Source organism: Lynx canadensis, chromosome X (genome assembly GCF_007474595.2).
Source record: "Lynx canadensis isolate LIC74 chromosome X, mLynCan4.pri.v2, whole genome shotgun sequence".
NCBI classification, from domain to species: Eukaryota; Metazoa; Chordata; class Mammalia; order Carnivora; family Felidae; genus Lynx; species Lynx canadensis.
In genome coordinates this window covers 39,224,970-39,239,239 of record NC_044321.2, presented here as the reverse complement: position 1 = coordinate 39,239,239, position 14,270 = coordinate 39,224,970, and positions in this window count along the sequence as shown.

The window sequence follows — 14,270 nt, the reverse complement described above, 5'->3', positions numbered from 1 at the left end:
GGACTTCATCAATATAAAAAGCTTCTGCATGGGGCGCCTGGGTGGCTCAGTTGGTTAGGCGATTGACTTCCGCCCAGGTCATGATCTCACGGTTCGTGACTTCGAGCCCCGCGTCGGGCTCTGTGCTGACAGCTCAGAGCCTGGAGGCTGCTTCCGATTCTGTACCTCCCCTGCTCATGCTCTGTCTCTCTCTGTCTCTCAAAAAATAAATAAATGTTAAAAAAAAAAACGCTTCTGCACAGTGAAGGAAACAATCAACAAAACAAAAAGGCAGCCTACAAAATGGGAGAAGATGTTTGCAAATAACGTATCTGATAAAGGGCTATAATCCAAAGTCTGTGAAGAACTTATCAAACTCAGCACCCAAAAACCAAATAATCCAGGGAAGAATTGGACAGAAGACATGAATAGACGCTTTTTTAAAGAGGACATCCAGATGGCCAACAGACATAAAAATATGCTCAAGATACTCATCATCAGGGAAATACAAATCAAAACTATAATGTGACACCACCTCCCACTTGTCAGAATGGCTGAAATCAAAATACAAGAAACAACAAGTGTTGGAGAAGATGTGGAGAAAGAGGAACACTTTTGCACTGTGGTGGGAATGCAAACTGGTGCAGTCACTCTGGAAAACAGTATGGAGATTCCTCAAAAAATTAAAGATAGAACTACTATATGATCCAGTAATGCCATTACTGGGTATTTACCCAAAGAATCTGAAAACACTAATTCAAACGGAAACACCCCGATGTTTATAGCAGCATTATCTATAGTAGCCAAATTATGGAAGCAGCCTAAGTGTCCATCAATAACTGAATGGACCAAGAAGAGATTGTGTGTGTGTGTGTGTGTGTATACATATACATATACATATACATATACATATACATACACACACATGCAATCTCTTCTTATACATATATATGTACTATATATGTGTGTGTATATGTATGTGTATATATATACACAATGTATATATATGTATATATACTATACACACACACACACACACACATATATATACAATGGAATATTACTCAGCCATAAAAGAGAATGGAAGAGTGAAATCTTGCCATTTGCAACGACATGGATGGATCTAGAGAATATAATGCTAAGTGAAAGAAGCTAGTTGAAGAAAGACAAATACTATACGATTTCACTCACATGTTGAATTTAAGAAACAAAACAAATGAACAAAGAAAAACAAAAAAGAGACACACCCAAACACAGGCTCTTAAGTATAGAAATAAAAGCTGATGGTTATCCGAGGAGGATGCGTGAAGTAGGTGAGGGGGACCAAGAGTCCGCTTATCATAGTGAGCACTGAGTCATGTATAGAAGTGTTGAATCACTATATCGTACACCTGAAACGAATATAACACTATATTTAAATAAATTTAATTTAAATAAAGTTAACAAATATTTAAATAAATAATTCAAACAATTCGTTAAGTAAATAATTCAAATAAATAATTCATCAAGTAAATAATTTACATGAGTAATTCATTAAGCAAGTAATTTGCATAAATTATTCATTGAGCAAACGGTTTGCGTAAATAATTCATTAAACAATTTGCATGAATAATTTATTAAATGAATACTTTGCATGGATATTTCTTAAATGAGTGATTTAAATAAATGATTTACATATGTAAATAAATAAATAAATAAATAAATGATTTTTTTTAACAGGCAAAAATTTAAACAGGTACCTCTATAAAATAGTGAATCCATAGGCTAATAGAATCTAAATTCATATGAAAAAAAGGTGCTCAGCCTCATTAGTCATCAGACAAATGTAAGGTCACATAAGGTACCACTACACGCCCACCAGGCTGGCAAAAACTCAAAAAATATGACAATGCCAAGTGTTGGAGAGGATGTGGAACAAGTAACTGAACTCCTCACACACTGGGGGTGGGAAGCGTAAATGGGCACGAACAGTCTGAAAAGCACTTCAGCATTATTTAATAAAGCTGGAGATCCGCATACGCAACGACCAAGTAACTCCACGAGATTTATAACCTAGGAAAGCCCACGCACACGTGTACAAAGACACACGCTTTTTGGAAGTTCGTACCAGCCTTGTTTGTCATTGTCCCAAGCTGGAAACAATCCAAATGTCCATGAGCAGTAGAAAGGATACCCAGCGGTGGTGTAGTCATGCAGTGGGGTACTACACCGTGATGAAAACGAGCAAAGGTTAGCTGCAAGCAAAAAGATAGGTCAATCTCACAAACATCATGGTTAGTGAGAGATTCAAGGCGCAAAAGAATATATTCCGCACAGTATAATTCTATCTCCATAAAGTCAAAAAGCAGGAAAAAAAATCATGATAGCTAAGGATATATACCGAGGGGATAAAATTACTAATTAAAAAAAAAAAAACAAGAAAGTGATTACCATAAAATTCAGGATAGTAGTCAGAGACAGGATGTGATCAGTGAGGAACCCATGGGAAGCTAGGGGTGGTCCAAATGTTCTATTCCTTGACCTGGTTTGGGTAACACCAATGTCCACTTCTGAGTAATTCATCATATTGGAGATTTACATTCCATAACTTTGCTCTGAGTTTCTATCACAGTAAAAAAAAAAAGTTTTAAAGGGGCGCCTGGGTGACTCCGTCAGTTAAGCATCGGGATCCTAATTTCGGCTCAGATCATGATCTCACGTTCGTGGGTTCGTGCCCCGCGTCAGGCTCTGTGCTGACAGTGCGGAGCCTGCTTGGGATCGCGCTCTCTCCCTCTCTTTCTGCCCCTACCCTGCATGCGTGCTCTCTCTGTCTCGAAATAAACAAATATACTTAAAAAAATTTTAAAACACACACACACACAATCCCAATTGTGGTATAAATGCATTAAATCTGGTTAAAGGAGGCAAATCACAGACTAGTGGTAGCCTGTGGCAAGGGAAGGAAGAGGACAGGGGCCGAGCATTGAGGACGGGGACTTTGACCTTCTCTATCACATTTTTCCTTTAAAAAGTCCGTCATTCGTGTATACTTGTGCAATTAAAGGTAAATTTTGATGGCAGCATGAAAAACAAAGAAAAATGAAAACGAAAAGTAGTTTTTATTCTAAAGTTGTAAAATTCTCTAAAATCCTTTGTATACACAACACACAAAAGCACGTGTACATCTGGAGAAGAGCAAATCAGAATATTCACCCTGACTCTCTGGGTCAGGGGTTTGTGGGTGGGGTTTTCTCTTCCTTGTGTTTTCCTGTATTTCCTAAATAGGTTATAATAAATACATGCATATCTAAGTTAGAACAAATTACACGAAACGATAAGAAAAATGTAACTCCCCGTAGAAAATGAGCAAAGGACAAAACAAGGACATGTCAGAAGGCAGTACATTCAAATAAGCCATTGTAATGTGAAAAAGGAATCTACTCCATAAGTGGAAATTTGAATTGAAATAAAAATGTCATTTTTTTTTAATTTTTTTTTCAAATTTTATTTATTTTTGGGACAGAGAGAGACAGAGCATGAACGGGGGAGGGGCAGAGAGAGAGGGAGACACAGAATCGGAAACAGGCTCCAGGCTCTGAGCCATCAGCCCAGAGCCCGACGCGGGGCTCGAACTCACGGACCGCGAGATCGTGACCTGGCTGAAGTCAGACGCTTAACCGACTGCGCCACCCAGGCGCCCCAAAAATGTCATTTTTAACCCAGACTGGCAAAGATTACAAATATTATGTATGATGGGGCTCAGGGCAGCCTGCCTCAATATATGACGAAGTGGTGTATTAATTATTCTGAATTAGAGCTACTTGAGAAACAGCCAGAGATAGAGAATTTCAGGGTTGAAGGGCTATGTAAACAAATTCTGCTTAGTTTTTTCACTAATTAGTACCCAAACCTAAGTTTCTTTGTCTTGCCTGCTCTTCACAAATTTATCGTCTCTTTGTCTGAAAGGTATATAAACAGCCTGCTTTGGTCACTTCTTAGGTCTCCTAACCTTTGAAAGCTTTGTACATGGGAAATAATTATTTTTTCTCCTATTAATCTGTCTTGCGTCAGTTTCATTATTAGACCAGCCGAAAGAACCGAGAGGGCTCGGAGGAAATTTGTCCCTCTGTGACAAGAAGATCCAGCATTGTCTAGGGTGTGGGGGAGAGTTTCATATGCTTCTCGGTAGAGGTCTAAATGGAAGCAGGCTTTGGGGACATTGTATGGCAATATGCATCAAGAGTCTTTAAAGTATCTGCCTTTGAGCCAGTAATTCCATTTCTAGAAAATCACCCTAAAACGATAGTCAAAGATGTACAAAATGGCTGACATTCAAGAACGGGCATAGCAATATTGGTCAATACCAAACATCTGAGAACAGTATAAACGTACAAACAGAAGAGTGGTAAAAAGAAACGCACACACATACACACACACACACACAAGCTATGCCATATTATGCTATTTAAATCGGGAATCATTTTCACAAACAGTTAATATGGGAAAATGCTGAAGATATCCTATCAGGTAAACAAAGCTGGACCCGCAGAAATACCCCCGGTTTGATCCAGCTTTGGAAAACAATCAAGAGCGCCCGTGTACGAGTGTAAGGGAACATGTCTAGAAAAAAAAAATCTAGAAGCAAACGCAAGGGAACATTAAACAGGAGTTTTAACGGGCCATTTTTATTTTCATCTTCGTGCTTGTCTAGATCATCGGAGTCTCTTCAATAAACCCAGGAGACACACGCGGATATTTGCAAATGTTTAAAAACTTTGTAACAGAGCTGACAACGACTCGCCGTGGCCTGATGATTTCTTTTGTGAAAATTACCTCTGACATCTTAACTACTTTCCTGCCTCTCTCCAGCCAACTCTGTAATTCACTCTGATCTCACGCTGCACCTCTTCCTCGCTCTGTAAATCTTGTGCTGGCTTTCAGCCAAGAGCAATAAATCCTGACCTGACCCGATCTGAAAGTTCAGTCAGTGGTAACAAAAGGAATTTATATCTTTGCTCTGCTAAATGCTCCCCTTTCCTTCCTACCGCAATCCTGCTATTGTGGAACTGCCGTCTGCATTACCAGCTTGTGTTGACCGTCAGGGCCTAATGGGCCAACTGTTAAGACAGCTCTTGATTTTTAACATGCCGGGCCAGTTAGCGTGAGCATGCCATGAGAAAATAGATATGGTAAATAATAACTTCATATACGTGAAATGTCAGTCTTCATAAATATTAGAAGAGGCACACTTTCGTGTGGGTCAGCAGACTCCTATGCGTCATCATTCATTTTTCTCCCATGGGGCCCCAGAGCTGAGTTAATCAACTACAGGTCAGAAACAGGTCACCCAACACCGGAGGCTTGTGAACCGTGGTAGAAAATTCGAAACAATAAACACCTCAGGGTATCCCTCTTATTTTGCATACCGGGAGCTCTAAAGACCAAAATGCGTCCCCTGTTTTCAGTACTGACTCCTGACCGCGTTCGATGCGACATCGACTATCAGCTAGGAGGCACCAAGTAGTTTGGAGTGCCCACTGGGTGCCAGACACGGTTCTAGGCACATGGTTATATATTAGTGAAGAAGAGACAGAAATCTCTGCCCTCACAGGGCAGAGGAGACAGACTATAAACCAAAAAAAAAAAATGGAGTAAATGCATGATATAGTGTGTAGACTGTGGTTAATGCTATGGAGAAATAGAAGAAGATAAGGGACGTTTAGAAGAGTAGAGAGTGGGCCCCAATTTGCCAGAATTAGAGGATAAGACTTATTGGGAAGGTGACTATGGGAGAGGCAGATCCCCCTTCAAGGAAGGAGTTGTGGCCCCCGGCTTCTGGAAATGCTGACCACTCCTTCAGAGATTGCCTTCTCTGCAGAAAGCTACCTCTCCCGAGGTCAGCCCCGATCAGAGAGGGGAGCATAGAGGACTTGGCATTTTAGCCCAATGGAGGACAACTCTGACAAGCCATTTTAGCTCCAGAGTTTGCACTGGGACCAGTTGAGGCTGTCTTTAGACCTGCGGCACAGATCAGCTTCTCCCTCTGCCCGTTTCTGCTTCTGTCCCTTCCCTTTCACACCTATTGATGGCAAGCTCACTGCCTAATAAACATCCCGCACACCAAACATCATCTCAGTGTCTGCCTCTCCTAGAATCCAACCCACAACAGTGACATTTGAGCAAACGCTTGAAGGAAATGGCGGAGTGGAGTGAGCCACGCATATATCCGGCGGAAGGGCACTCCAGCCAGAGGGCACCGCCGGGGCAAGGACCCGGAGGCGGTATCCTGCCTGGCCTGGCCAGCAAACAGTAAGAAGGCCAGTGAGGCTGGAATGGAGTGAGTTCAAAGGCACTAGTAGGAAATAAGGTGGTTGGCTTTTACTCAACATGAAAGGGACAATCCATCATTGGCTGGTTTTGACCAGAGGTATGGCGTGATCAGACTTACACTTTGAAAAAAAAAAAAAAAAACACCCCAGCTTCTGACTGTCGTGCGAAAAATACACTGTAGGGGGGAAAACAGAAGCAAGAGGCTAAGTAGGAGGAGACCACAGTCACCCCCGGGTGACTAGTCACGGTGGCTTGGCGCCCAGAGGTGGCAGTGAAGGTAGAGGGAAGCGGTCAGACTGTGGAGACATTCGAAGGGCAAAGCACCTTTTCAGGACTTCCTGATGGATCGAATCGAGAATCTATAAGAAAGAGCAGCGTTCACGTTCGAGTGTGTTACACTTGGGTGGCCTCTACTCATTTAGGTGGGGACATCTACTATCTGATGGCGAATGCAACCCAACATCCAGGAGAGAGATCGGGAGACATCACGGTACTCACACCCTTCTGACTGAAGTCACCGAGGGAGCGAGGGCACACATGGAAGAGAAGAGGACCAAGGACCAGGGTGTGCCGATGTTGACATTTTGCGGGGGAAGAAAGGAGACCGGCAAAGAACACTGAGGAGGAGCTACCATTGAGGTTGGAGGAGAGGGAAAAAACACCAAGGAAGACGAAAGACTCAGAACCAACCACTGGAATTAGCAATGTGGAGGAATTATGTGGTGTTGACAGGAGCAGTTTGAGAAGAGAATGAAAACCATTGGAAGAAAAGAGGAGGCATCTTTTAAGTTTATGTATTCATTTTTCCATGTTTATTTTATATTTTGAGAGAGAGAGAGAGCACAAGCAGGGGAGGGGCAGAGAGAGAGGAAGACACAGAATCCGAAGCAGGTTCCAGGCTCCGAGCTGTCAGCACAGAGCCCGACGCGGGGCTTGAACTCGCCCACCATGAGATCATGACCATGACCTGAGCCGAAGTCGGATGCGTCACCACCTGAGCCACGCAGACGCCCCTATTTATTTATTTTTGAGGAGAGAGAGAGACTATGCATGTGTGCACAAGCGGGGGGCGGGGGGAAGGGCAGAGAGAGAGGAAGAGAGAGAATCCCAAGCAGGCTCCACAAGGTCAGCACAGAGCCCGATGCAGGGCTCGAACTCACGAACCGTGAGAGCACAACCTGAGCCATAATCAAGAGTCTGACGCTCACCTGACTGAGCCACTCAGGCCCCCCGAAAAGAGGAGACATTTTTTAAATTTCATTTTTTTCCTCCTATATCTTCCTCAAAAGATACATCCATCAAAAGAGGGATCCTTTCTGGAAAACTTACTCTGATTGATGTAGGAAACAAAGGCAGGAAGAAATGGCAGATAAAATTAAACTTCCTTATAACCTGCAGCCCATTGGCAGATACTTGAGGCAGGCGGAGTAAAACGTTTCTTCAGGAACTCTGACTGTCTTAACGTTACTGCTTTGCTAGAGGGAAAAACAACCTTAGCTTGATAATATAGGCCCCCAATACCCTGTCAGTGGTTTTTAGCATATGAAAATCTCACTGGAAATTTCCCCTTGACTTTACCTCCCTCCCAAGTATATAGCCAGTCTCGCCTCATGGTCCCAGGGCAGCTCTTCCTGCCCCCCGGTCCTGTCCCTGTGCTTTAATAAAATCACCTTTTCTGCACCAAAGATGTCTTCAAGAATTCTTTCTTGGCCGTCGGCTCGGAAACTCCCCCCCTCCCCAAATGTCTCCAAAAACCTCATCATCGTGAAAAACCTTTTCAAACCAAAGAGGCAACATGGCTTAGAGGGGAAGAAGGAACTAAAAGAAAAAAAAAGTGATATCCCTTATTTCCTTTTCCTCGAGGAACCGATGATAAACGAGCCTTGGGTCCAGGTCATTTGTCAGTCTCTTCAGTGCCCAGGGACGCTCTTCGGGGTTAACGTGGAGAGACATCGATGAAGTTTTGTCATAAACGTGGGCCGCCCAGAGCCCAGCTCTGCAAAGCAGACCCAGTCCCTTCCATTCTAAAACCATCAACCCGGACCAACCAGGGAGTGGGACTCAACCAAACCATAAAAGAAATGAAAGCTGTAATTCACATTCTGTACAACTGACTCCCAGTCATTGAATGACACGTATTAGAGAAAACTCCATTACCATTCCAGACCGCATACACACATGTGCCCGTTCTTACCAAAACACGATACCAATTGAAATCTTACCCAAACTCAAAAGCCCAACTCAAGGGGGGGGGGCCTCGGAGGCTCAGTCAGTTAAGGGTCCGACTCTTGGTTCCAGCTCAGGTCATGATCTCACGGTTTGTGAGTTCAAGCCCCTGGTCGGGCTTTGCACTAACAATGAGGAGCCTGCTTGGGATTCTCTTTCTCTCCCTAGCTCTCTGCCCCTCCCCTGCTCATGCTCTGTCTCTCTCAAAATAAGTCTGTGCCAACAGCTCAGAGCTCGGAGCCTGCTTCGGAGTCTGTGTCTCCCTCTTTCTCTGCCCCTCCCCTACTCCCCTACTCACGCTCTCTGTCTCACAAATAAACATTAAAATTAAAAATAAAAGCCCAATTCAAACGCCTACTCTCCTGACCCTCCCCTCCTTCATGTTTTCATAACATTTTGTATGTCTGTTACATACAGATATTATGTTCGCTTTCTCTTCCTTCAACAAACGACGCTGTGTTTTTCAATACCCCCCATTTGTCTATAAGCAGCACAACCCTACCTCTCTGTCTGCTCAGGAGAGTGCTAGTTTATATCTGTTGTCCCAGGATAGATATTAACAAGAATCCCTCCAGCTTGCAAAGTATATCCTGGTTTAGACGATAAATGAAATGGGCCACCCTGTTGAATGATCACTCTACCATCCAGAGGGGTAGAATCTGAGCCTCGGTCATCTGTGCAACCCCCACACTGCCTAGCACAAGGCCAGGCCCATAGTAGACGATCAATACACATGCAATGACCAGTTGTAGAACTAAGCATTTCTGCGAAGAAGATGTGTGTAATTTCCTCGACATCGCTGAGTCGAGGAAATGTCTCCCCGTTCACAGACCACATGGAATCAAGATGCTCTAAGACCCCTGAACCACCTCCGTGAATCAACTGGAAAGTGGGTTCCCTCTGGCAACGGAAGGAATCCTTGGACCGGGAATCAAGAGCCAAGGACTCTGGGCTCACCTCGGCCCTGAGAAGAAGTTCTTATCCCGGTTCTAGACGACATCATTTTACACTCACTGGTAACCACGGGCGAGGTATTGCTTCTCTGCAACCTTGACCGGAAGATGGGGAGGCTAGGCCTCTCCTGGCTGGCACCATCCAGGCTGACCCGGACACAATTTTCAAGAGGCCCGAAATTCTTTGAAACCGTTATAATACACATGTTCAGTCGAGGGAAACCACCGCCTCCAAAGAAGACCTACTCTTTCAGCGCCTGGCGTGATTCCTCGTTACAGAGGTTCTCCATCTTGAATGAGCATGAGATCGCTTGTTGGGCTTGCCAAAACACAATTCAAACGCAGTTTCTAATTCCTTAGGCCTGGAGTGGGGCCCGAGAATGGACATTTCTAGCGAGTCCCCGGGGTGATGCTGATACAGCCCGTCCAGGGACCCCCACCCTTGGAGAACCACTGTAGCCCATCAAAAGTAACCGCGGGCAGAAAACAAGGAGATCTCTTTTTATTTCACTACAGTGAAAACGAACACAGATACTCCAAATCACAGAGCTCTAAGAGCAGGCTTTCCTTTCAGACTCTGCCGGGTACCGTCTCCTGGTTCCTCTCTCACTCGTCCTCTTGGTGGGGACCTGCGCTCACTGGTTACACTGCATCCAGCTGAGAAAGGGTGTCTTTCTTCAGAGGAGTCTCGCTTTCTTCCTCCCTCAGCTCTCGTGTGTCAATCCTAGGTCTCATTAGCCCCGGGAACGCATCCCAGTTTAGCGTCAGCTGCAAATCAGCTGGACAGCTGTGATTTGAGAGACTCTGGCTTGAAGTGAGGGTTTCTACCCGGGTGTATTCCCGGGTTACATGAGTCGATCGTTCTCCAACTGTTTGCTCAGGCTACTCGAGAAGCCCCCGACTTCGGAACGAGTCAGCCACAGAGACCTGCCTCCCATGTCACCCCTGCTCACCCTCGAAACCTCCAGATCCCCCAGAATCGCCACCTAAAAGCTCTTCTGGGAGACGACCAGGCGCAGAGACAGTTAAGTGCTCCGACCGTGCAGAGTCTGCTTGGGACTCTCTCTCCCTCTCTCGGCCCCTCCCTCACTCTCTAACTCTCTCTCTCTCTGTCTCAAAATAAATGAACATTTGTTGAAAAGAAGAAAAAAAGCACTGCCTACCCCCACCCCAGCCACCTCTATAGCACACTTGTACATTTCCTTTCGTCTTGCTCCAATTCATTGCGCTTTTAAGACTCACATAGACCAGCGGTCTCAACCCTGGCTGAGCATTAGAATCGCTTTGGGGGGACCTTTACAAAGCCTGAAACCCAGGCCACCCTCCGCACCGATTACATCAAAATCTCTTTGAATGGGACGCAAACATCGGTGTTTTTTAAACTCGTCCCGTGACCCCAGTGTGCAGCCAGGGTTGAGAGTTACTGATCTGAGTCCATCGGCCCGACTTTATTAATCCCCTAACCCACGTCTGAGCTGTTACGCTTCCGCTGAGAGCCTGGAAGATTTCACTGGGGAGAAGGCCAACTCCCATTTAAGGGGCCTTCTCAGGAGGAGGGTGACGTTGCTGGGAGCACATGCGGGGTTGGAGGAAAAGGGAAGGGAATCAGGAGATGTCAGGGGTTGCAGGGAAGATATTAAAGCTGTTCCAGGCCAATATTTGTAAGGCCTGGGGCTCCTGACCCAGCAAAACGAGTGGAACATCATACTCTGCCTTTCGTTCCTGTTCCCCGCGGTCCTCTGCTCAGGCTCAGATTTACTAGTCTTCCTTTTGGTGCCCCAGTTTGGTCAAGAGGTGTGCTTATAGGACTAATGGTGGGCTCGCAGCCACGTGAGACATGGCTTCTGTGGACAGCTCGAGTGTTCCAGCCACAACCTTACCCACACACTTCTAGGTTTGCTGAAGGGACTGCTTTCTTCTCTTCTATCTGCCTCAGCCGGTGGAGCCAGGAGCTCAGGAGGGCCAACCTGAGCGTTTGATCCCTGGGTAGGCCAGCCACCCCCTCAGACTTCTCCTTCCGCTCTGGTCGCTGATCTGGTGAGTGGCGGCCATTGTTCCAAAGAGAACTGAAGGAGGAAATGTAGCTGAGCAAGCACATGTCGAGGCCAGCTGAAACAACATCCCAAGTGCAGGGCCCCCCCCCCCCCGGTGAATCCGTCATGTCAACTTCAAAGACAAAACTGCCTTGTTCATCCATTCGTTCAGCTGTGTCCTTTCTGTTCAAAGATAACTCTGCCTTCCAGCTCACTTCCCTTAGGAACATCTTTACCAGGAGCAGGACGTGAAATGCCTTTGAGGTAACACTAGCATTCCTTTCTTTGCGCTCCCGTTATGGATCGAATTGTGTCCTGCCCCCCGCTTCCAAATTCATACGTTGAAATCCTAACCCCCCAGTACCTCCGAATGTGACCTTATTTGAAAATGGGGCTGCTATAGACGTCATTGCTTAAGGTGAAGTCATGCTGGAGGAGGGTGGGCCCCTAATCCAATATGCCTGGTACCCTTATAAAATGGGAAAAATATGGAGACAGATACGCACAGGGAGAACGCCGTGTGATGATGTAGGCAGAGATTGGGGGGATGCATCTACGAGCCAAGGGACACCAAAGACTGCGAGCAAACCAGCAGAAGCTGGGGGAGAAACCTGGACCAGATTTCCCCCTCACAGCCCTCAGAAGGCGCCGACCCTGCCCACAGTTAGACCTCTGTGCTGTGAGCACAGAGCCCGCTGTGGAGCTCGAACTCATGACCCGCGGGATCATGACCTGAGCCCAAATCAAGAGTCGGATGCTTAAGGGCGCCTGGGTGGCTCAGTCGGTTAAGCGTCCGACCTCGGCTCAGGTCACGATCTCACGGTCCGTGAGTTCGAGCCCCACGTCGGGCTCTGTGCTGACAGCTCAGAGCCTGGAGCCTGCTTCCGATTCTGTCTCCCTCTGTCTCTCTCTGCCCCTTCCCAGCTCACGCTCTGTCTTTCTCTCTCTCAAAAATAAATCAACACTTAAATAAATCCTTCCCTTTAAAAAAAAAAAAAAAAGATTCAGACGCTTAACCGACTGAGCCACCCAGGCACTCCCTGACTGTTCATCGGAAGAGAGCTTTTTTCTATTTTCTTCAGAGCACTTCTGTGGATTTTTTCTTAATTACCTGTTTATGTGTTTATGGTGTATCTTTCCTCACTTCGAGATAAGCTCCCTGAAAAGTAGTGTTGCCCAGCAACCGGGAGCTTAGCCTCAGAAGGCAGACTAGGTTGAGTACCAGCCTAACAGTAGCTCCGTGACCTTGGAGGGAGGTTATTAATCTCTCTGTGCCTCAGTTTCCCCATCTGTAAAATGGGGGTAATGGCACCTTCCACATAAGTTTTTGGTGAGAATTAACTTAATATGTGTAAAGCATTTATAAGAGTATTGGGGCCCATACTAGGCACGACGCGCATGTTAACAGCCACTACCCAGAGCAGAGGCATTGCCGGTTTTATTCAACCCAACGTCATTGACCGTGCCCGTTATATAGTAGGTGCTCAATAAAGGTTCATGGGGCACTGCACATTTGACCCAACAGATTGGTACTTTTTTTTTTTTTACAAGGCCTCTAACTAGAAAGTCCACGGTGACTTTCCCATCATCCAGAGGCTCAGAAAATACTGATTCCTTAACCAACATGCGTCAAGAATGATTCCACAGAGACACATACCCGAACCTGCACTTCTTTAAGTCGTTTTTACTGTCTCATTATTGTTTTAATGGTTTCCTTACTTTGGAGAGAGAGAGAGAGAGACAGAGAGAGACAGAGAGAGACAGAGCATGAGCAGGGGAGGGGCAGAGAGAGAGGGAGACCCAGACTCCGAAGCAGGATCCAGGCTCCGAGCTGTCAGCCCAGCGCCCGACGCGGGGCTCGAACTCACGAACTGCGAGACCGTAACCTGAGCTGAAGCGGGACGCTTAACTGAGTCACCCAAGTGCCCCATCAGAGCCTCCACTTCTCAGAACCCTCAGTCAACAGCATACACCATCCAGCCTTGAAAAGGGTCTCTTACCCACTTCTCCCTGATGACGCACAATTTAGGTTGAGCGAGCAGAAGACACCCTGAATTCACATTTATTGGTCCTCTTCACGTCGGAGGGGCTACGGAATGCTTTTGTGAGCTTTACTTCTGCTGACATTTGCAGTTCTGCTGGCTGTCCCTTTGAGACTTCCGTTGCTACCCCAATTTTGATTCAAACCAGCCTAGATGTGCTTGAATGCCTTTCTTCCAGAATTCCTAGCTGAGGGGTCATTCAATTAATTATTTCCCGCAGGAAGGATGGCATACAGAACTCGGTTGGTGAGGAAGAACGTACACATTATCTAGTAAGAGAAAAAATAAAAAATAAAAGACAGAGACCCAGCAAAATCCGCCTGTGCCCTTTTTCCCAGCACAGGCTTTGCAGAACTGTGTGGGACACCCCCCCACCGCCCACCCCCAGCCGGTGTGTTTGTGAGGAGAGAAGCCGTGTTCAAAGAAATATCTGGAAAAGCTTACCTCAGAGCAAATTGCCAGACTGAGCTAAATTTATGATGGAGTAAAGGTGTTCACCAGACCCTCCCTCCCTCCTACACACGGAGTCGCACATAACCACGGATGGATAAGAAAGGCATTTGCACACACACACACACACACACACGCACACACACGAATGGCCATGTCGACCCCTGGAATCACCTAGCCAAAAACGCGTGGGGTGAATGACCGCAAAAGTAGCTCGTTCTGAAGACACTGAGGTTAGAATGGAAGTCAGGACGGGTAGCCACCGGATTTCGCCAACC